General features: G+C 47.1%; 1 protein-coding gene across 3 annotated transcripts in view; it reads left to right on the top strand.

Moving 5' to 3' along the window:
- enox1 (ecto-NOX disulfide-thiol exchanger 1) overlaps positions 1-23,325 on the top strand; it is a 57,814-nt gene that overhangs the window by 5,258 nt on the left and 29,231 nt on the right. Inside the window, exons 1-2 of one of the 3 annotated variants that reach the window (XM_035394385.1) lie at positions 2,457-2,744; positions 5,468-5,615. The exons of 1 other annotated variant lie outside the window; for it this stretch is intronic. The gene's annotated coding sequence lies outside the window, so the exon portion shown is untranslated. Of the gene's footprint in view, positions 1-2,456; positions 2,745-5,467; positions 5,616-23,325 lie in introns of those variants that run through there. One more of the 3 variants, XM_035394383.1, reaches the window with a different exon arrangement.

Here is a 23,325-nt window from a genome sequence, read left to right as displayed (position 1 = left end):
AAGTAAAAGTATGCATCATTTAAAATAATTTTTATATTGATTAAATTAGTGAATTTAATAGTAATGACACTTGCTTCATTTCAGCATTTCTGTATCTGTATCTGCAACCTCCTGTAGTGTGTCACTGCAGGGAGAGTCAGGCGTGATCTTCTGAAGGGACATTGGAGAGATTACTTTACTACCTTCTTTAAGTTCCAGACGATTTATTTCTAGAGATTTAAGGGGAGAAATGTAACGCCTAGTGCACGAAACACAACTGCTTTCTTCAGCGGCGGACCGAAGAGCGCAGAGTCGATGTCATCAGTGATGTCAGAGGCTTCCTGTGCCTTGCACGTGACCCAGTTTTATTAGGACGGAATACAAAGAAGCGGAACTTCACCCGAATGTATTACACCTGAGAAATATACGCTATTCCGTCAACTTCTTTGACATGAACATTTGAATTTTTTTAAACGTAATTGAGAAATTGAAGCAGTAGGCTAACTAATACTTCCCCTGACAGTTTTGTGTATTTATTTATCCTTTGTTTTACCTAAGGAGTCCCTTTGAAATTAATATTTCTTTTAAAAGGATGTCCTGGCCCAGAGACCGTGAGCTGTACAATGAGTAAGAACAGGACAAGACTGCATTCAAACAAAAAAATAACTGACACTTAGAATTAGAAATATACACACTCCTTAGTCAGTGTTTTGAATCAAGTTTTTGAATTCAGCCAAAGTAACAGGTTATTCATGTTTAGTTTTTGTAGCGTGCTCCATGACATGACATGCTATCTTTATTTCCTCCGCAACTACCCAAATTCACCAGTAGAGGGGGTAATGTCCTCAGGTAATCTTCATTCTGTTGAAGCAACTCATGATCTCTCCTACTTTCACAGAGCCATACTTTGGTAGAGACTGAATATTAAAATGCGATTCTGAACCAAAGAATCTCCTTTTATATCGGCTATTCGGGCTGGTCAACTCTGTCCCCTTATTTCCCCGAGGCTTAAAATGTTTGACTATTTGTGTTTTAATGGCCTTTAACAGGCCCTAGAATGCAACATTTGAAGATGATATGAATGTTATCAAAGTAAATACAGTGTGGAGCGCAATATTGGGACAATAAGATATTTCCGTAATGGTGTATGGAAATAGGTATGCTCCTAAACTTGGGAAATGTGACGATGGCATTATCCTTCCACGGTATCTTAGTGTGCACAGTATGATTATTATAGAAGATGCATTTCAATGATCCCATTTCCTTTATATGGAATGCCTTTCGGAAAGTTATCAAACTGGACCCATAAAATTGTTTCTTGGTATACATGAGTAATTCTGTTGGTTTCGGCAATGAAATTTTGAAAGTTTTTCAAGCCTGAGAGATTTTCATCCAGAACTCAAACATCACTGCATACTCAGTACGGATGTGCTTCTTTCTGAAATGGCCTAATGTAAGCTATTTAAATAGGTAAACATTGTATTTCGTTCTGATGTTTGCAAGTTAGTCATTTTAGTGCAGGTAGATTCCGTTTGGATGTGGACCACACAAATCATACCAAAATACACCATGTGACCTTAGTCGAGGACAAATGGAAAGTTCAACCAGCTGTCATAAAATGCAAACTGCTTTGGAAAGATGACCAGTTTCAGCAATCGCACACTAACATACTATTAGGCCAATGTTATTAATAATTCACCAATAAAGTTCAACAGAATTGTCATAATTGGTATTCTCACCTTTCGGTTTTAAAATATTGTTTGCACTTGGGTAGAGGCTGAATATAAAAATACAGTTATGAACCAAACAACCTTTTTGTTATCGGTTATTCGTGAAGGTCAGTTCGGTCCCCTTATTTCCCCGAGGCTTAAAATGTGTATTTTATGTTTAGAGGATTTACTGAACATGTAAAATTTACCGTGCCTAGCGAGGCGCTCGAATCCATTCAATAGGCTCTTAAATTTCGGCTTGAAGAAGAGGCAACGTTGACAACTAATGCGTACGGTGTTCCAAAACAAATTTACAAAGGCTATATCCGATTTGATGGACGAACCTGCTCGTATGTAGGCTATAAAAATATACGGAACTCTCGTGCTTTGATAGGCTATAGCCCTGTTTAGTTTAGGCTACATGTTAGACGTAGCCTATAGACTGCGTTCGTGCATTGCACTATGCCTGGAATCTAGGCTGAGCAATGATTGCACTGGTGAAGACAAAGGCTGCACACTCCTGGCATCTCCGCTACAACAGTTTATTAGAAAGCGCAAAGAAAGAAAGAATGACCTGATGCATTTTGTAACGTCCTTAAACTAGAAACTCCGAAGGACCACATTCTCTTGTCCCTTTCAGTCTACATATAAAACAATTTTCGATTTTCCAAAATCATTTAGCTTGCACCAATTTTAAACGCGCTGGTAAGACGGGGTTTCCATTAAATTAACATGCACTGGTGTGTGATCAGTTGGTGCTCGACTTTCATATATAAGGCAATGTCGCGCAGCTTGCCGGGCGTGTTACGCACCTGGAATGTCCCTGCATATTTCAGGAGGCCGTCGCCAGCCGCGGGGTCGTGCACGATGATCCGTGTCGCGCGCCTCAGTCGGTCATAGACGACTGAAATGAGAAGCGCCTAGCTACGGAGCGGAGGGACGTTAGACGGCAACAACGGTCTCGTTTTTTTCGAGTGAAGTGAAGGAATACATTTTATAACTGACAGCAGTATACGCGTGGTTCATTTGGGAAATTCCGAAAACGTCTACTTATCGGTAAGAAGCTGTTAAGTGTAATTTCTTTTTCTGCGGTTGTGTTTACGTTTTCCGGGTATGTATAGGCTAACCGAATCCCTATTCTATCGGCGGCTCTGCCAATGACACCGTATACGCGCAGCGAGGGAAGACTTAAAAGGACGGGACACCCCAATCTTTATATGCCGAAGGGAAATGGACTAATTTTTTATTAAGCAGGCACAAAACATAATGTAGGCTGCTTTCAGCACGTCTTGCACGAGTATAATACATTCACTTTTGTGTTAGATTAGACAATGCAAAAGTGGATATCAAAGCGAACAAATGATAGACACAATGTGAATACAACTGCCAATTCGCGCATATTTTTTCTTACATTCACATTGTCTTGTAGAAGTGAATGCATTTGCAAGAATGAACATTGTAGTCGGCCTCTAAAAATTTAATTGGTCAGATCGGCACTTACCTGAATCGGCTACTTCAGATCAGTAATATTGTGCAGATGGTTTTGCGCAAAGTTTAATATTTAGTAGACTAGAAAGAATGTCGTTATAAATGACAGAACTGCGAAAGTGTACCAATATTTCCCATAAATTTATAAGACTTTAAAAAATGTATTGCTTTATAATCTGAATGTAGTTACCTGAGAGGTATTTAGCAGATCAAAAAAAGTCTAAAAAATAAATGACATTTTCAGATTGAGGAAAGGCCATCATAAGCACTAAAGAGCCAAACTATATTATTCAAAGTCTCCATTGTTCTTTGTGTTGAATACTGCCTTTTACAACATTTATGGGAAGTTCTGTGCGTAGGCGTCTTACCTATATCCAAAATAAGCTTGTATCAAACTTTCTCCCCTCTCTGTTTAAAATATTTTTTTCCAGTATTCATTATTTGGATGGGAAAATGAGAAGACTCCTATTCATAAAAGTTAAAAATCTCTATTTAAAAAAAGGACGCAGTCTGCTCTACCAAACAAACTTGCGTGCTATCCACACGGGTTCAGCTCTTCTTATAATGTCAACGTGAGCTTGAGCTTTACTCAAAATTGTATTTCTTCCAGAATTTGGATAACATTGAAAGTTTACTTCCCATCACCGTATTCACCTTTACATGCCTGTGACGCCGGTTAGCTTTTCATATTTGGTTTTATAAGTGTCTTTGAAAATATAGCGATCGTTCGCTGGAGACGTCACTGCGGTTAACGAGCCAGCTGACAAACACTGCTCCGCGGTGGGTGACCTTAATATCACGTCACCTGGGCAACCGGTTCAGCACCATGGAGAGGGGACTGCCTGCGGTAGAGCGATAAATATCTGAGTTCTCAAACAGGCTATTTAAATAAAATGTGTATCCGGTTCAGCTCCTTCAGGTAACTGACACATCACGTTCACTGTGAAAACGTAAAACGTGGTTTTTAGGAATAAAATGGATAACCGAAATGGTCAAATGCAAGATTTAAACAGCAGCAATACTGAGATATGAAGCGAATTAGTTTATATCTACGTTGTATTAATAATATTAACACTGTACGTGAATCACCTTGCGTTGCATTGTACTTGGAATAATGAGATTTTTCAAAGCAGTGCAATTTTATGAGGACCCAAAATTAACTATCCTTGAAATCAGTCAACTGTGCATGCTATGGAAAAACGTATACTGACTGTGTGGGGGTCAGGACTGTCAGAAGCCTTTCATCTCTTCAAAGGCCAGCTGATATTGACATATTACAAGGAGTTATAAATTGGATTCTGACTGAAATGATTAAAAATGTTGCTGACCTAGCCACTAACCGCGAGGCGGCTGGTTATGGAGTGATGAAACGGGAACGATCTCTTTTAAATTGATTTTCAATTTCAGATAGGATCTTATTAAACAAGCACGAAACTGTGCAGACCCACGGTACACCTGTACAAAGTGTCATGAGTAAAACTTGGCTAACTATATAGTTAGCTAGCTATGGCATGTCCTCACCTCTGTAACGTTAGGCTATTTGTTGTCCTCCGTGTGTCCATACATCTGTATCGGTGGTACGCGCTAAGTGGGTAAACTAAAGTAGGCGAAACGCTAACATGTTGGGGTTAGCTAAAGTAACGTTAGGCTATAAAGCTGTGCTTAAAAATCTCGTGGCGTTCGAAGTGGTGATTTTGGGAGATGCACCTGCGCATGCGCCTACTAAACGAAGCACGACCTGCGTATTCGTCCCACAGGTCGTCCGTGAGTGACCGACCGCAATTTGCCATGCATAGCCCACGGTGGCAGGAAAAACAATCAACATTGTGGGGAATGTGCATGTAAAAAAAAAAAAAAAAAACCTATATGTGGGACAGCTATATTATTGGTGGAGAAATGGCTTATGCCTAAGAATCATTTTCTTTATGGCGTATTGTGATCTGGACACATACATTTACATTTTTTCATACAGTATGTATTTGCAGCATGACATTGAATTGCGGCAGTTATTCTGGAATTATTTGTGTAGGTGAAAGGCCATTCCCCGTCTGCTTTGTTTGAATAAAACAGTCACATAATGAAATGCCCTGTAGTGTATATATTTGCATTTATTTATATATTATTATATATTTACATCAGCGAACCAATGGAACAGAAACCTATGCAGGTCAAATTAAAACTGCAAAAATGTAAAATCCTATCCTACGTGCTTGTGAAAGAAACATTGAGTAATGTTTCAGAACTGAAAGGCATCTTTAAACAAGGTCACAGTGCGTTCTCTCTCCTGGCAGTGAATATAAAGGGCAACAGCTGTATAAAACCAGTGGAAATGCTCTTGGACCCCTGCGAGTGACCAGTATAACCTCCGTGAGCCGTAGCGTAGCGCACCAGCATCTGGGGTTCTGCAGGGTGAGAATGACGCTGTTACTCCACAAGCAGGTTAGTGAACACAGTCAGAGTTAATGGAGCTGGAATACTCTTTCTTGCCATTCCATTACATCCTGTAAAGGCTTGAATGGGCTCAGCGATGATGACCTGTAAGGCAATGACATACAGATTACATCTGTGTCATGCTCTTCAAACCACTGAATGGTGGCATTGTCATTTTTAATGACAACACTCTGTCTGGGAAAGGAGAGCTTTAGCATGGGGGAACGTGCTTTGTGCCATTCCGCCTTTGAGTAGGTTTTTTGGAATGTTTTCATTGTTCTTTTTCAAAAAATTTTAAGTACGTGTTCTAGAAGAAGTGTAATGACTGTTACATCAGCATTAGAACGTTTCCCCCGATCGCGCGCTGAGGCGCGTTTCCCCCAATTGCGCGCTGAGGCGCGTTTGTCCCGATCGCGCGCTGAGATGCATTTCCCCCAATTGCGCGCTGAGATGACAGCGCTGCTGTACAGTGTGGAAACATGCTTTCAGCCGGTACACATGAAAGGCTTTCCTCCCAGGCATTTTCCCTGATGTGTGCTTTAGTGTTTTGTCCCTTTGATGGGGGGGGGGGCGTGTGGGTGTGTGTGGGGGTGGGGGGGGGCAGGCAGTGATGTGATGTGATGATCCCTTTAAAGTGTGAAAAACAATGTAAAGACTCCCTTTGTTGCAGTGGGACTGTGGGGCTTAGCTGCCATTTTCAGGCTTTTAAACATTTCAGCCACTCTTGGAGAGCAATGCTTAAAAATGCATTTGTTATAAAAGCCTTTAAAACACAGTGTTTCAGCCGGGAGCCTTTCAGAATCTCTGTTTTAGTCTCTCGCAGGATGACCCTGAAGGAGGCCCCGAGCTCAAGTGTGTTGCTGTTTTAAAGTGTTTTGCAATAAACGCTTTTTTAACGTCCATCGCTCTCCCAAGAGTGGCTGAAATTTTTACATTCAGTTTTTGCCTTTTCCTTTTTTTTTGCCTTTTCTACCATTTCATTGGTAGAGTTGCAAAGTTGCATCAGAACGTTGTTTAAACTGAAATGGGCAGCCTGAAAGGGAGTGTTTCTCCCTTTTTGCTTGTGACATTAAGGGTCTTTTGGGAGTGCAGAGACCCCTACAGTGAATTTGCAAGGGTGGGTAGGGTGGGTATGTGACTGCAGGGGTCTTGGTTGGGTTTTCAGCTGTGGCTTTTGGCTTTCCTTCAGTCCATAACAGACGACTGTAAATGCTCTGAAAATGTAAATGTATAGGTCTGCATTCTGGGAAATTTTGAAATGTGGCAGAAATTGATGCCTTTCAATTCAACAAAGTTGTTTTTAAAAAAAAAATATATCCTAATAATGCACCTCAGCAATGCGCCGAACATAATTTACTGAGCAGATTTAATCTGTTACACTAATCCTGTTTAAGGGGAGAATGTCAGCAGATTAGCGCTGGGCATTAGCGCTGGGCATTAGCGCTGGGCATTAGCACTGGGTATTAGCGCTAGCGCTGTGTTTTCCCGCTCCAGCGGTAATTTCTGCCGTTGTGCTCAGATCATCCAGCCAATCACGGGCCTTGCGGCTCTAATGGAATTCTTCCAGAATAACTGACTCATGACCTCAATTATTTTCTCATTTGTCTGGAGGAGTCCGTTTAAGGAGGATCTGAGCGAGGAGGCGCATCCATGCATCACTGATAAGGAGCACAGCTTCAGTACTCCTATTAGGAGCCAAGGAGGAATGACATCTCTCTCTCCCTCTCTCTCTCTCCCTCCCTCTCCCTCTTTCTCTGTGTTCTTGCTTTCACACTCACTATCTCTTTCTCTTTTTTTGCTCTCTCTCTCTCCCTCGCTCTTTTGCTCAGTCTGTCACTCCCACCCCCCCCTTTTTTTGAAGTATAACTTTCTCGGGGAACAGCGTTCCTCGGGGAACAGCGTTTGCTGCACACAGCTTTGTTCCATGAGGTGGGAAATGCTGCTTTGGTTGTTAAACCCAGTCATCCAGCCCTGGGATGAAATGTTCAAGTGTCCCTGAAATGTGCATTTTTATGGCGATCAGACGATCCTCCCAGTATGATTCATGTTCAGCATCGAGCCAGAACCATCTCTGATGTTGATAGGTAAAGGATATCCTATTGCAGCGTTAATATCTCCCCGCACGATCGCAGTGATCACGTTTAACATTGCTGTATGATTGCGCTTATGGTTTCCCCACACCTGTCTTTCTAAAGAGCTTTAATCATCTGCAGTGGGATCTGTTGGCAGATTTATTTGTAGATTGGGTCATTAAACTCAACAGTCAGAAACTCACGGTGAAGTGAATCAGTTGGGCATCTCTTCTGTAAAAGGGTTTGTTGTTTTGAAGTCGGGCTGCAGCTTTTGATTTAGCTTCTCCCACAGCAGCTAGCCACTGCCATCCCTGTCCGTTATTGAGAGTGGCTGAGCTGTATTTCATCGGTCCGTAATAAAACTATAAATTCCAGCCTTCTCCCTCCTGAGTCATGGAGTGGGTGGGCGTAGTGGGCGGAGTCAGTGGTGTACATGAGGAGCAGGAGAGGGCAAGGTGTGTCCAGGCAAAGCAGAGCAGTTATGAAGAGACCAGAGGTCGTGGGTCGTGGGTCATTGCTCTGACACGCCTCACTCTAACCCTGCAGGCTGGAGTCGGGACTCTGTGTGGCGGTGATAAATGGGCTCAGATTAAAAGGAAAGGAGGTTATTTTGTGCTCTCTCTTCCGCTTCGACCCGGCTGTGTTTTCACATCTCTGCCTGAAGTGGGTCTGCCTGTGAGAGCTGGCGCAGCAGGCAGGGTGCAGAGGAAGAGAGCTGTGCTGTGCTGTGTTTACAGCGAGAGGCTGCTGCACTACACCTGGCCCCCGGAGGCTTCTTTAAAAAGAACAATAAAAAACCAAGGTGTGTGCAGAGTGTTTGTGTGTGTAGCAATGTGCTGTTGGGAGGCTGGTACAGAGTGAGCGTGTGTGTGTGAGCGTGTGTGTGTGTGTGTGTGTCCGTGCTCCGCTGCCGGGATGTGTGTCTGCTGGTACTGAAATAACCCGGTAATGCCTGTACATGCCACACAGAAATGCTGCACGCTGAGAGAACACAAGTCTGAGCACCCTCTGCTTTGCAGATATCACAGTGCTGCACCTTAAAAAAATGAAATAGAGGAAATCAAGGTGTTTGTGGCTTTTACTCCTTTCAGTGGACAGATTTGTATAATCCCAGTACCACCCTTCCTTAATAGGGAGCTGACACCTTATTTTGGACAGAATATGTCAGAGTTGTCCCCCTGGATTAAATTAAGCACCCTTCCTGTTTTGTAGTGTACTGTAGAGTCAGGGTTGGGCCAGGTGGGATGCTGTTTGTTTCTGTAGACTGGTGGGATGCTGTTTGTTTCTGTAGACTGGTGGGACGCTGTTTGTTTCTGTAGACTGGTGGGATGCTGTTTGTTTCTGTAGACTGGTGGGATGCTGTTTGTTTCTGTAGACTGGTGGGATGCTGTTTGTTTCTGTAGACTGGTGGGATGCTGTTTGTTTCTGTAGACTGGTGGGATGCTGTTTGTTTCTGTAGACTGGTGGACTGTCGCGGTTCTGGTCCTCTAATGGACATCGGCATGGTGAAGGAGGTACACGGTCTGTCCGTCAGAATCGGTCGTCTTTGTGCACAGTCAATACCACACTGCACTTTGTCCTGGATGAGCTGCAGGTTGCAGTTTTTGGTGAAACAGAACTTGTCCTAATTCACCAGAAGTACGCTCTCTTGCTGGGCGGGACGGGCGCTCTGTTTGAGGCCGGCCTTAGAGCCGTGGCCTGTGTGCTGCTGCCTCGCTAACCCAGGCCTGCCTCCCTCAGCCTCATCTACAGCCCGAGACTGGGCACTGTTCAGCATGCGGCTAGTTTGTGACACTAGGCTGTGAAATCAATGTGTGTGTTTACGCAACTCCAAATGAAGTTAACAATGAGACTAAATGAGACTAAATGAAATGTGCAGTGGATATTGGTTTTTTAATGCGGGTCAGGGTCTTAATTTGTTTTGGGCTGGAGATGGGCGGAGCTCTGCCCGGCCCCCCCTCAGTGGGGCGGGGCTGACTGAGCGGGTGCGTAATCGGTCACGATGGCGGGAAGCGCTCTGAAACCGCCGTGTCATTTCCCACATTAGCGGCTGACAGGACGCGGGCCTGCCAATCAGGATTCGGACTGCAAGGGCAATATCAGAAATAACGAGTTGCTTAGCAACTGCTGTAGAATACAGAGAAGATAACTGGATCATTAACTAAGGCATGCGATCGGCCGTTTCAGCTTTAAGGGGGAATATAGGCATTAATGTGGCATTAAAACAATCTGCCCAATCAGGAAGCAGCAACGCGGTGTGAATGTTGGAGGCTCTGTAAATAATGAGATGAGGGATTGTTCGTTTCCCAGCCCAATCTGCCCCAATCACATTATTTACATGTGCTTTTAGGACCACTTCAAGCATGAGTGACCCATCACCCTCTGTAACGCACTCCTGCCCTCTGTAACGCACTCCTGCCCTCTGTAACGCCCTTCTGCCCTCTGTAACACACTCCTGCCCTCTGTAACGCCCTTCTGCCCTCTGTAACACACTCCTGCCCTCTGTAACACACCTCCCTGCTGTAGGGGGCAGATGCCATGGGGGCAGGCGGTGAGCATGGCAGTCACTGTGTTTCTGTAAAAACCCGCTCTGCTGAAGTGTGGCTGACTACACAGGCCATTCTTCTCCAGCGATTCAGATCGGCGAAAACCGGCTCGTTTAAAAATGACAATACTGTCTGAGAGACTGCCTCCTTTCCTTTCTTTTATAAACTGGTTTCTGTGGGAAGCATGAACGGGCTCTTCTGCTGCAGCTGTTCTACCCCCTGCTGTTGTCATTGTCCCTACATCTCGGGGGTTTTTGCCTGTTTAGAGATGTGCGGTCGGGACAGATCTCCAGTGTTTTCAGTTGTGAAATTGTTCCCACGTGAACTCTGTCCAAACCTGGGATTTCTTTACTTCGTTGAGTTTTTCTGCCCCAGAGCTGTTGAGGTTAACTGAGCTTCTCTATCTGGTTTGGCTGATTCAGATAACAGGTCTGTGCAGAGTCTGATTGGTCAGAGCTGATCCAAAAACAAGCCTGTTGTGCTGCCCGTAGCGTCTGGCAGCGTTTACCCAGCATGCCCAGTAATACTCAGTCGTGTATGCTGTGATCCTTCTCTCCCTTGTTTATGGCCATGGGGTTCTTCACTGAGAAACATCTCCTTTTAAAGCTGGAGGCAGTGCAGTCTGCTCTCTGAAAGCCGGCCTGATGTTTAAATGTTTATGAAAGTGTGGGAAAGGCGAATGTGTTCAGAGTCTGCGGAGTTGACTGCAGTAGTGGCTTGTGTAAGAGTGGCAAACTGCTGGGACCTCCTGCTGACGGACGGGAGCCTCAGAAAGGCAGTAATCTGGCGGCCATACTGTAGTTTGGAGAAACTGTTCATATCAGTGTTTGCAGTGCCCAGGAAATTCATTTGTATTAAGGACTGGCTTTTCAGATACCCGTTTCAAAGGCAACTTGCACCAGTTTAGATTGGATGTAGTCCCACATTCATGCAATTAAATGCATAGTGAAGCAGATCAAGCGATGAGCTTTTCTGCTGGGAACCACAGCACCCCCATCAGGACATGGACCCTCTAAACCTGAGGTCCTCAGACTTATCCAGAACGGGCCGGTGTAGGTGCTTTTGTTTCATCTGAGGAGTAATGCCTTACGATTGTACCAATTACAGACAAGTGATTCATAGATTCAGGCGTGTAACTGCTTGTCTGGAAGTAAAGGCTGCACCCACACCGGCCCTGTCTGGGTGAGATTGGACCGTGTGGTCGCGTGTCCGTTACCCCACACTGCTGCGGATCTTAGCGTGTGGTTGCGTGTCCATTACCCCACACTGCTGCGGGTCTTAGCGTGTGGTTGCGTGTCCGTTACCCCACACTGCTGCGGGTCTCAGCGTGTGGTTGCGTGTCCGTTACCCCACACTGCTGCGGGTCTCAGCGTGTGGTTGCGTGTCCTTTACCCCACACTGCTGCGGGTCTTAGCGTGTGGTTGCGTGTCCGTTACCCCACACTGCTGCGGGTCTTAGCGTGTGGTTGCATGTCCATTACCCCACACTGCTGTGGGTCTCAGCGTGTGGTTGCGTGTCCGTTACCCCACACTGCTGCGGGTCTCAGCGTGTGGTTGCGTGTCCGTTACCCCACACTGCTGCGGGTCTCAGCGTGTGGTTGCGTGTCCGTTACCCCACACTGCTGCGGGTCTCAGCGTGTGGTTGCGTGTCCGTTACCCCACACTGCTGCGGGTCTCAGCGTGTGGTTGCGTGTCCGTTACCCCACACTGCTGCGGGTCTCAGCGTGTGGTTGCGTGTCCGTTACCCCACACTGCTGTGGGTCTCAGCGTGTGGTTGCGTGTCCGTTACCCCACACTGCTGTGGGTCTCAGCGTGTGGTTGCGTGTCCGTTACCCCACACTGCTGCGGGTCTCAGCGTGTGGTTGCGTGTCCGTTACCCCACACTGCTGCGGGTCTCAGCGTGTGGTTGCGTGTCCTTTACCCCACACTGCTGCGGGTCTTAGCGTGTGGTTGCGTGTCCGTTACCTCACACTGCTGTGGGTCTCAGCGTGTGGTTGCGTGTCCGTTACCCCACACTGCTGCGGGTCTTAGCGTGTGGTTGCGTGTCCGTTACCCCACACTGCTGCGGGATCCGTGTGCGTGTGAGTGCTGGGTACGTGATGTTCTCATAGTGACAGCACGCTGTGGAACAGATGGAAATGGGCTTTTCCTTCATTTAGACTGTAATGAACGCAGAGTGGTGCGGTGATATCCAGCGAAGGAAGAAGGTTTAAATTTTAATGGCTTCTGCAAGGAGGTAGTCATTTTATTGGAAACAGTTGGATGCCCAGGGCAGAATCTATAATCCTCTTTATTGGATAGAGAGGACGGAGTGTAGCACAGTGGGTAAGGAACTGGGCTTGTAACCGAAAGGTCGTAGGTTCGATTCCCGGGTAAGGACACTGCCGTTGTACCCTTGAGCAAGGTACTTAACCTGCATTGCTTCAGTATAGGCTATATCCAGCTGTATAAATGGATACAATGTAAAATGCTATGTAAAAAGTTGTGTAAGTCGCTTTGGATAAGAGCGTCTGCTAAATGCCTGTAATGTAATGTAATGTGTTCTCACAGGTCATCCTCTATGACAGCCATCTTTAACATTCAGCATCCGACCCCCACCGCTGCTTGGGAGGCTCAGTTGTGCGGGTTGGAGGTTTTGAGGCTGATGTCACATTGGAGTTTTTTACTGACTTATTGACACATTGCATCCAATGGCATAGTAATGCTTGTGGTCAAATGGCCAGTTAAGCAATAATGACTGTGATGCATAGAGGCTTACATCACTGCTTGATTTCATATTGTTTTATGATGGTTCATTATCACACAAAGCTTTCTGTTTATTTTTAATAAAATCAAACCATGCGCATGTTTCTATGCAACATCTTATTCAATATTTTGACATTTCAGAAATAATAAATGTGAGACCTGTTCATTTACAATCTGATTATTTAGCTTTTAGCCAAAGTGATATGGTAAATAAGCACCTCAACTTACAGTAATATTCATATTTATGTGTTTACTTGATGTGTGCTCAGCAAGTGAGAATAAGTCAAATTTGACAACTGAAACTGATTGTATGAATTATGGATTGGAGAACTAGATGGAGACCTATAATAAAAAGATAATCAGATGAGGGTTAAGACCAGGGTTAAGGCCTGGATCTGAGATATGAAATATTTAAAACACGTTTTCTCGCACTGATTCCGAAACCTCCAACAAGCGTCCATTTCAGCTGCGTGCATAAACGTGGTTCCATGCATGTCTAGATAAAAGGGTCTCGTGCAAGGACATCTTGGAGACTATTTTAACGCTGAAAAATATGAAGCGATTCTGAAGCCTTTTGATATACTGATGTCTGGCCTGTGTCTGCATGAATTAACTGTGGGATGCAGGAATCAGCAGCACCACAATAATGGAAAAGAAGAAATTTGGAAGAAGCAGCACAGCTCTCCCCAGCACATACTGGATTTACTGCAGGTATAAATCAGAGCGTGGTATTTCAGTCAGTCCATCCAGAAAAAGGCCTTGTGATTCCAGTTTAACAGTCTTACTGCCGCAGCAGTGAGTAGATGTTACTCCCTGTCCCAAATCTTTTATAGTTTGGATTTTAGCCTGAAAACAGCGCATCTGGGATTAGAAGTGAATGTTGGGAAGATGAGGCAATGCGGTCTCTGAATGCCGGCCTTATGTTTGAATGCTTATGAAAGTCTGGAAACGAGGACGAAAAGAGGACGTGTGTTCAGAACGTGTTCCCAGTCGGCTGAGCTCACTGAGGTCACGGTTTGTGTAAGAGGCGCAGAACTGCCGGGACCCAATGTTGACGGGACTCATGCTATTTTACAATCTCTTCTGTATTGGCACGCTCACGTGAAGCAAAAAGCCTGTTTGAGGCTAATTACAGTTGCTTCAGTGGTGTTTTCTGCTATTTCAGCAGATTGGTCCCATTGCTATAATTTTTTTCTGATTGACAGGATGAACATTCTTAAAATGAATAAATATAATGCTTGACCTGTTCCAAGCTTCCTGTTGCTTCTCCAAGCAGTCACTGAGTCTCTCCACGCAGCACACGCAGCATCCCGTTCATCTGTCCTAATTCTTCTTGACCTCTCAGCTGCCTTCGACACCGTTGACCATCCTACACTTCTGTCTTCCCTGACAGAATTGGGAATTTGCGGACCAGCCCTCAACTGGATTGCGTCCTATCTCTCCGGCCGCTCCTTCCAGGTTGCCTGGGCCGGTGCAGTGTCAGCTCCTCGTCCCCTCACAACTGGGGTCCCTCAGGGCTCTGTCCTTGGTCCCCTCCTCTTTTCTCTGTATACTAGGTCCCTTGGCCCTGCTATTGCCGCCCATGGCATGTCATATCATCTCTATGCAGATGATATTCAACTTTTCTACTCTTTCTCTCCCACAGACACTCAGGTCTCCGATCGCATATCCGCCTGCCTGAGTGACATCCAGAGCTGGATGACCAAACACCAGCTCAAGCTCAACACAAGCAAAACGGAACTTCTCCATATTCCTTCTCTTACCTCTCCCACTTCTCATCTGCCCATTTCTTTAGGAGACACTCCCCTACACCCTTCGCAGAGTGCCCGAAATCTTGGAGTTGTGCTGGACAACAGGCTGGCACTCTCTGAGAATATCGCGGCAACTACCCGGTCGTGCAGGTTCATCCTGTACAATATCCGCAGAATAAGACCACTCCTCACCAATTATTCCACACAGCTCCTGGTCCAGGCCATGATACTGTCACGTCTGGACTACTGCAACTCCCTCCTGGCTGGCCTCCCAGCATCAGCCACCAGACCCCTTCAGCTCATCCAGAATGCAGCAGCACGTCTGGTTTACAACCTCCCTCGTGACTCCCACGTCACTCCCCTCCTCATCTCCCTCCACTGGCTACCAGTGCAAGCTCGCATCCGGTTTAAGACACTGGTGCTTGCTTTCCAAGCAGTCAAGGGGTCAGCTCCTGGTTATCTGCAGAAGATGATCAGACCCTACAAGCCGGCCAGATCGCTCCGATCGGCTACTACAGGGCGGCTGATTCCTCCCCCTACACGAGCAGCAACAAGGTCTCGACTCTTTGCAGTTCTGGCCCCACGATGGTGGAACGATCTTCCAGTGGAGGTCAGAACAGCAGAGTGTCTGAGCACCTTCAAACGGAAACTCAAGACGCACCTCTTCTCTGTATACCTCTCTCCTCTTCCCTAAACCCTCTCCCATAACTATTAAAAAAAAAAAAAAAAAAAAAAAAAAAAAAAAAAAATTTTTGGTTCAGACTATCTTGTTTCTCCTTACTGTATGCTACTATAGTAAAGGCTTTTTATCTACATTTTATTCAATGGACTTAAGTGGACTTGATCCTGAGTTTGGTTACACTGTTGTAAGTCGCTCTGGATAAGAGCGTCAGCTAAATGCCTATAATGTAATGTAATGTAATGTAATAAATACATGAGTGCAGATGGCTTTCCCAGAAAGGGGTCATTTGTGTAAAGGACATTGGATGGAAAATTTTAGGAGCTGAATTGAAAGTGATATGTTCATAAACATCACTGAAGGAAGTTTGAAATGTACGGTTATTTGAAATCACAATATCACCCATCAAGTTCAGAACCATTATTTACTGTTTGGTGTGAATTTGAGGATTTATAATGGGACAGTAATCCTTAAAATAAACCACTTTCATTTTCTGGATCCATCTTTCTTGTACCAAGACAAATAGCAGTTACTCTTTTCCTGAACTGCACGAATGGCACATACTTTGAGTAATTGGTCAAGTGGCATTTTTCTATGTTCTATCTGCCCTTTCACGAATACCGCAGCAAACTCTAATTAATCTAAGTCAGGGCTGCCCAGCCCTGTTCCTGGTGATATACCGTGCTGCCGGTTTTCACTTCAACCCTAACAAAGCGCACCTCATTCAACAGCTAGAGGTGTCAACAGCTTGTTTAGCTGCTAATCAGTGAAATTACATGTGCCAAATTAGGGTTGAAATTAAAACCTTCTGGACAGTAGATCTCCTGGAACAGGGTTGGGCAGCCCTGATCTAAATGAGTCTTTACCTCTGACGAACCTTTGCATCCTCAGGCAGTGATTTATATGCACGCTCAGTGAGGGATGGGCAGTAATGGGTCCGGGAAGGGGGGGGGGGCTGTAATGGGTCCGGGAAGGGGGGGTGATTTATATGCACGCTCAGTGAGGAATGGGCAGTGCAGAAAGGTGTGGTGCGGGTACACAGTGTTCACTATATCAGAGCCGTAAGGTGCAGATTGTCCTGCTCACGACTTGATTGATTATAAACAAATCTGTCCCCTTACTGCAGAAAAGTAGGGCTTGTGAATTCAGTTGGACTGGATGCTGGTTTGTGAACAGTCAGGGTGCTGGGTCATGAACAGATGTGGACATGGTGCTGGGTCGTGAACAGTCAGGGTGCTGGGTTATGAACAGTCAGGGTGCAGAATGCAGTGTAGTGTAGATGGGGGATGAGCCTCTCTCTCTCTCTCGCTGGTTTAGTTGTGCATTTCCCTCTCTGTAGTGTAGATGTGAGATCCTCTTTGCCCTCTTCCTGGAAGGCTGCCACTGGTTCTGCCTCCATCTCCACAGCGCAGTGGAAGCCCTGCTGCTGTAGGGTGGTCAGTGAGCAGTTGAACCAGGACAGCGCCTGACTGGAGAACGCTGCTCTTCGGCAGGATCAGGGGTTAAAGGGCACTGGTGCACGGGGGTGTAAATGGAGGGCACAGAACAGCTGGCCCTATAGCTGATGTCAGGTTTGGGGTTTTTCCTGATTGTAGTGAATCATCATTATTCAGACAGCAGCGTCTTCTGTAATAACATTAAATTATTTGTTTATTTTAGAATTAGTGTGAATGAGCGTGCGCGTGCGCGCGTGTGTGTGTGTGTGTCTATGAGCTGGCACTGATACTGCCAGTTCACTGCAGTGCTCTGTGGTCCTCTTTACAGTTATGACAGTGAAAGTATAGCGGTTCAGTGTTGGGACTGTAGGGGTTCAGTGTTGGGACTGTAGGTGTTCAGTGTTGGAACTGTAGGGTTCAGCGTTGGGACTGTAGGGGTTCAGTGTTGGGACTGTAGCGTTCAGCATTGGGACTGTAGGTGTTCAGCGTTGGGACTGTAGGTGTTCAGCGTTGGGACTGTAGGGGTTCAGCGTTGGGACTGTAGGGGTTCAGTGTTGGGACTGTAGCGTTCAGCGTTGGGACTGTAGGTGTTCAGCGTTGGGACTGTAGGGGTTCAGTGTTGGGACTGTAGGGGTCAGTGTTGGGACTGTAGGGGGTCAGTGTTGGGACTGTAGGGGGTCAGTGTTGGGACTGTAGCGGTTCAGTGTTGGGACTGTAGGGGTTCAGTGTTGGGACTGTAGGGGTCAGTGTTGGGACTGTAGGGGTCAGTGTTGGGACTGTAGCGGTTCAGTGTTGGGACTGTAGGGTTCAGTGTTGGGACTGTAGCGTTCAGTGTTGGGACTGTAGCGTTCAGCGTTGGGACTGTAGCGGTTCAGCGTTGGGACTGTAGCGGTTCAGCGTTGGGACTGTAGCGTTCAGCGTTGGGACTGTAGCGTTCAGCGTTGGGACTGTAGGGTTCAGCGTTGGGACTGTAGGGTTCAGCGTTGAGACTGTAGGGTTCAGCGTTGGGACTGTAGGGGTTCAGTGTTGGGACTGTAGGGTTCAGCGTTGGGACTGTAGGGGTTCAGCGTTGGGACTGTAGGGGTTCAGTGTTGGGACTGTAGGGGTTCAGTGTTGGGACTGTAGGGGTTCAGTGTTGGGACTGTAGGGGTTCAGTGTTGGGACTGTAGGGGTTCAGTGTTGGGACTGTAGGGGTTCAGTGTTGGGACTGTAGGGTTCAGCGTTGGGACTGTAGGGGTTCAGCGTTGGGACTGTAGGGGTTCAGTGTTGGGACTGTAGGGGTTCAGTGTTGGGACTGTAGGGGTTCAGTGTTGGGACTGTAGGGTTCAGTGTTGGGACTGTAGGGTTCAGTGTTGGGACTGTGGGGTCTGGAGTCCCGCAGGTCGTTTGGTATATCTGCGATGCAGCTCGGTCTGCAGTCAGGCTGTCCCACCCCTCCCGAATCTGTAAGGTCTCCCCCCGACACCACCTCCCTCCGTTACACCTGTTCTCCCATAATACCCCGACTCCGCCGCGTCTCCCAGGACAGAGCCTGCCTGCATGCTTACGCCCCAGCGCGTCCCCAGCGCGGGTCTTAATCAGCCAGAGAGCCACTTCCGCCTGTCCCGTTCGATTAAGCCCTGCCTGCTGAGCCTGGGCAGCCTCTGGAATAATCCCTTCAGGGTTCAGTCTGACTCCGAAGCGGCGCATTGATCAGCGGCTCAGGTTCAGGTTCTGGCTGATTCTCCTGTGGTTTCAGGTTCTGCTCATCAGTGCCATTTGTACATTACGACGGTTTTCAGCAGAGTGAAATCTGGAATACAGCAATCAAAAAAAAAAAAAAAAAAAAAATCTGTTAAGATAATGCCTATGCCATCCTGTCTTGGGAAGAAATTGTCCTGTTAAAATGCCGTCCTAGTTGACTTCTAAGCAAATTAAATCTTGGTTTATAGCAGTCAATCTGGATAATTGTTATTTATTCTGTAGTGAAACTCAATATCGCAGTTATAAACAGCTGCACATAACCAAACTAAAATTGCTGTCAGATGTTCTCACAGTGCTGTAATGCCTCCACGCCCAGGACGTCCGCTGCAGGCTGACCCCTCTCCCCCCGTACACTGGGCCCCTTCTCTCCCCCTCTCCTCCTCTCCACTGGGACCCCTCTCCTCCTCTCCTCTCATACACTGGGACCCCTCTCCTCCTGTACACTGGGACCCCTCTCCCCCTGTACACTGGGACCCCTCTCCCCCTCTCCTCCCATACACTAGGACCCCTCTCCTCCCATACACTGGGACCCCTCTCCTCCCATACACTGGGACCCGTCTCCCCCTCTCCTCCCATACACTGGGACCCGTCTCCCCCTCTCCTCCTGTACACTGGGACCCCTCTCCTCCCATACACTGGGACCCCTCTCCTCCCATACACTGGGACCCCTCTCCCCCTGTACACTGGGACCCCTCTCCCCCTCTCCTTCCATACACTGGGACCCCTCTCCCCCTCTCCCCCTGTACACTGGGACCCCTCTCCCCCTCTCCTCCCATACACTGGGACCCCTCTCCCCCTCTCCTCCCATACACTGGGACCCCTCTCCCCCCGTACACTGGGACCCCTCTCCCCCCGTACACTGGGACCCCTCTCCTCCCATACACTAGGACCCCTCTCCTCCCATACACTAGGACCCCTCTCCCCCTCTCCTCCTGTACACTAGGACCCCTCTCCCCCTCTCCTCCTGTACACTGGGACCCCTCTCCCCCTCTCCTCCTGTACACTGGGACCCCTCTCCCCCTCTCCTCCCATACACTGGGACCCCTCTCCCCCCATACACTGGGACCCCTCTCCCCCTCTCCTCCCATACACTGGGACCCGGGGGTTTAAAGGTTTGGGTTGCACTTTTCTCTTCAGACCATTGCCCAGCTGCTAGCTGCAGGTCTGTTTGTAGTTGGTGACTGAGGCCTTAGGCAGAGATCTGGGTGAGACCGTTTGTTGTACATGCCCCAGATATTTGAGTTTGATATCCGTTTGCGTTTACTGAGAGGTGTAGCCCATGATGCACCCTATGAGTAATGTCCAAATGTATCCAAAAATCATTTAAAGCTTTAATTCTCCAGCCCAGGGAGGGCTGTGGTCCTAGAGCAGTATGATGACATCACAGGTATCATACAGGCTGATGTGTTACTCTCCTCCAGCCAAAGGACCCAGATTAACACTAGCATTTTTGTTCATTATAAACATCTGTTGAGTTTATATAAAAAAATAAACATTTTAATTTGTCTTCTCTTTCCAGGAAGTTGTGTTCCTCTCACCAGGAATGTTTTCACACAGATGTTAAACCAGAAATGCCAGGACTATTAAATTTTAGCATTTTGGGCTTTTTCAGAAATATGTTTTCCTGTTGCTATGAATATGACACTTCAGTACCCAGAAGCACTGTCACACGATTTTAGTCACATTCTCTGTAATTGATATAGGTTGTTGTCATCTTTCCAATGAAGCCGTTAATAATTTCATCCAACAGAAAGCAATTTCACAGCTGTCTGTGCATGGCTGTTTGTCTTTGAAAGGTTCACAGACTTTTATGATGCAGCTTAATTGGACAAAATAAAACAGCACAGAAATGGAGGCTTTTTGAACACGTTCGGGAACCGCGTGCCACAGGACTGAGATGTTTGACTTTTCGCGCAGATACTGGTCGCTGGCGAGAGAGCTCTTAAAAGCAGACTGGCTCGCTTTCGTTTTGTTCGCATATTTCTCCAACTCCTCATCTCATTACACTGCTACACAGCTTTTTTTTTTATCGCAGAGGACAAGGAAAAGTTGACGCTGTAATAGGCTCAGAATTTACATCTTGATATATGAGGATACTCCTGTAGCCTCCTCCTGACGAATTGCTTTCTCCCCCGGCTGTGTTGCGCTAAACCTGCTTTGATTTACGGACGCTATTAAACCGCGAGATGGTCACTCTACGGCCACTTAATCTTTTTGATATATTGGAGGAGAGAGAGATAAGACGGGGGAAGAGGGAGGTTAAAATGCAGACCAGACGTAAAGCGGTGTTGTGGAAACGCCGGGAGACAGCGAGAGGGCGGCTGTCGCGGGCTAGAGTAAACGCTTGATGACTTGTTTTTTCTGGCGCGGTTGCCATTGCCCCTCTGGCTTTTAGCGAGCGGCATCGACCGCGGGAGCGCGACTGACAGGGTGCAGGGCGGGGCGAGGGGTCAGGGGCGAGCTCGTCCATCTCTGCCTGCGCGGCTCGTGTGATTTGTGGTGCTGCCGGGTCGGGAATATCATTCGCATGATTCGGTCCCCCGCGAGCCCCTTCTGGAGCTGCCGCTGCAGCGCGAAACAGGCATGCAGAGAGAGCGGAAAACCCAGCCGCTCAAAACAGCCTTTACATATGTGTGTAAATGTGTGTGCGTGTGGGGGAGAGAGAGAGAGGGAGGGAGAGAGAGGAGGAGGGCGGGAGAGAGATGGAGAGAAAGAGAGTCTAAGCTCTTACAAGCATACACACTTAAGATTTAAATAATTTTTAAAAGCTCATGGTCAGGTGGCTTTCTGGTGTTGCATTACTTTGCATTTAACAGACATGCAGATGTGTAGATACCGAACATATGCAGCTTTTTTCCACGGTTTCTACTGCCTATATTGTTATTGCAAATTTAATGAGAATACAAGCAGTGGAAGCTCTATAAAAGAGCTGCTTATCTTCAGTTCAGGTTCAGCACGTCACTCAAGGCAGTGCCTCACCTGGGAAATGACCCTGTCAGGGTTTGTGCTGATGACCTCATGTCTAGACCAGCTTTCAGGGGTCTGGAGACGTTCTCTGCACGCTGTCTGTGAACCAGCGGTCGAGTTTGGGGGGAAGAGGGGAGGCGGGGTCGGGGGGGGGGGGGGGGGAGAGGAATCTGAGCTCTCGCGGTGAAGAGTTTCCCTGCTGTTGGGTTTTCCTGCTCAACACGGGGAAATCCAGCTCCCATATCCCTGGGAAAGCATTCTTTTTCCGCACGTGGGGGGGGATGAGGAATGATATTGTTTGCTCCCAGGTCTGTTAGAGCAGAAGAACATGGCCTGGCTGCACCCGTCGGTCACATGGCCTGGCTGCACCCGTCGGTCACATGGCCTGGCTGCACCCGCCGGTCACATGGCCTGGCTGCACCCGCCGGTCACATGGCCTGGCTCTGATTGGGCTGTGGTCCTTGTGGTGAATAACCCTTTCCCGTGCGGTACCTCACACCACGCGATTCATATTGATCCACAGACTCGTATGCAGCCAAACGAAAGCATAACTTAGCACTGCCTCACAAAGCAGAACAGAACCATAATGATGAATGGGTTGGCAACCGTAATGATGAATGGGTTAGCAACCGTAATGATGGGTTAGAAAGACAAGTTAGCGAGAGGTCTGCTACTGCTACCCACCTGTGGCTAAACACCATTGAGCTGAATATTTGTCTAATAAATTGAACTGCCCATACATTAAAGCCTTCCTCTAACAGAGCTTGTGTTGACTTTGTCAGTATATTAAAGAACACTTTCTTCCAGCCGGAGTTGGGCTCTCTCTCTCTGTGAGAAGACCCTGCTGAAGCCTCAGGTTCTGTTCTCTGTTCTGAGCTTTCTCTGACAGCTCCTGCCCATGGAGACCAGCCCTGATGACGGCTCGTACTCTGATTGTGACCTCACAGAGGTCACCGCTGTACGTAGACCAGCCCTGACGAAGGCTCACCTCTGATTGTGACCTCACAGAGGTCACTGCTCTGTGGAGACCAGCCCTGATGATGGCTCATGCTCTGATTGTGACCTCACAGAGGTCACTGCTCTGGCAGCTTGTTTAATGACAGCACTGCCCCTGATCTGCAGCAGCCCACTGCTTTTCCTTTTTTCTTAAACAGAGGAATGTAATCGTTCTTCTCATCGAAGAGGAGACTGGCCCTTGAAAGCTTGTCTACATGAAGACTAGCAGAAGCAGATGAGAACTGATGAGTCAGTCCCAGGGAGGGCAGACTGGGGCTTTCCAAAGATGCAAGTTCTGTAAACAGCCCCCTGCTGCATTTTAAATCCCATTTCATGATTTAGAAATATAGTTGTGGCTTTCTCTCTCTGGATAGTTTTCCTGAAATGTTTCAGGTTAAATCCTCTAATTGAGATTTCGATCCCAATGGGGCTTTTTCCTGGTTAAAAAAAAAATAAAAAAAAAAATCTTGCTCGTGGGTACAGCGGCAGTGCCACAGCTGAAAACTGAACCTGCAGCCCTTTCAGTCACAAGCCCAGTTCCCTAACCATTGCACTACACTGCTGAATCCTGCTTAAGGAAATGTGTCTTGAATATCTGGGTCTTTCTTTGGATGAGGTGTAGTGAGCAGTGCCACAGGAGAAGTGTGAAGATAGCTCAGATACAGATGCATGGGGTCCTGCCCCTCTAACCCTAACCCCTAACCCCTAACCCTCCTAGCCTGGGCGGGGCCTGACGCATTCTCTCCTGTAGGTACGTCTGCAGGACGCATTCTCTCCTGTAGGTG

This window comes from Anguilla anguilla, chromosome 15 (assembly GCF_013347855.1).
Source record: "Anguilla anguilla isolate fAngAng1 chromosome 15, fAngAng1.pri, whole genome shotgun sequence".
Classification (NCBI taxonomy): domain Eukaryota; kingdom Metazoa; phylum Chordata; class Actinopteri; order Anguilliformes; family Anguillidae; genus Anguilla; species Anguilla anguilla.
The sequence above is the reverse complement of the archived record's forward strand: the minus strand, read 5'-3'. Positions and strand labels throughout refer to the sequence as shown.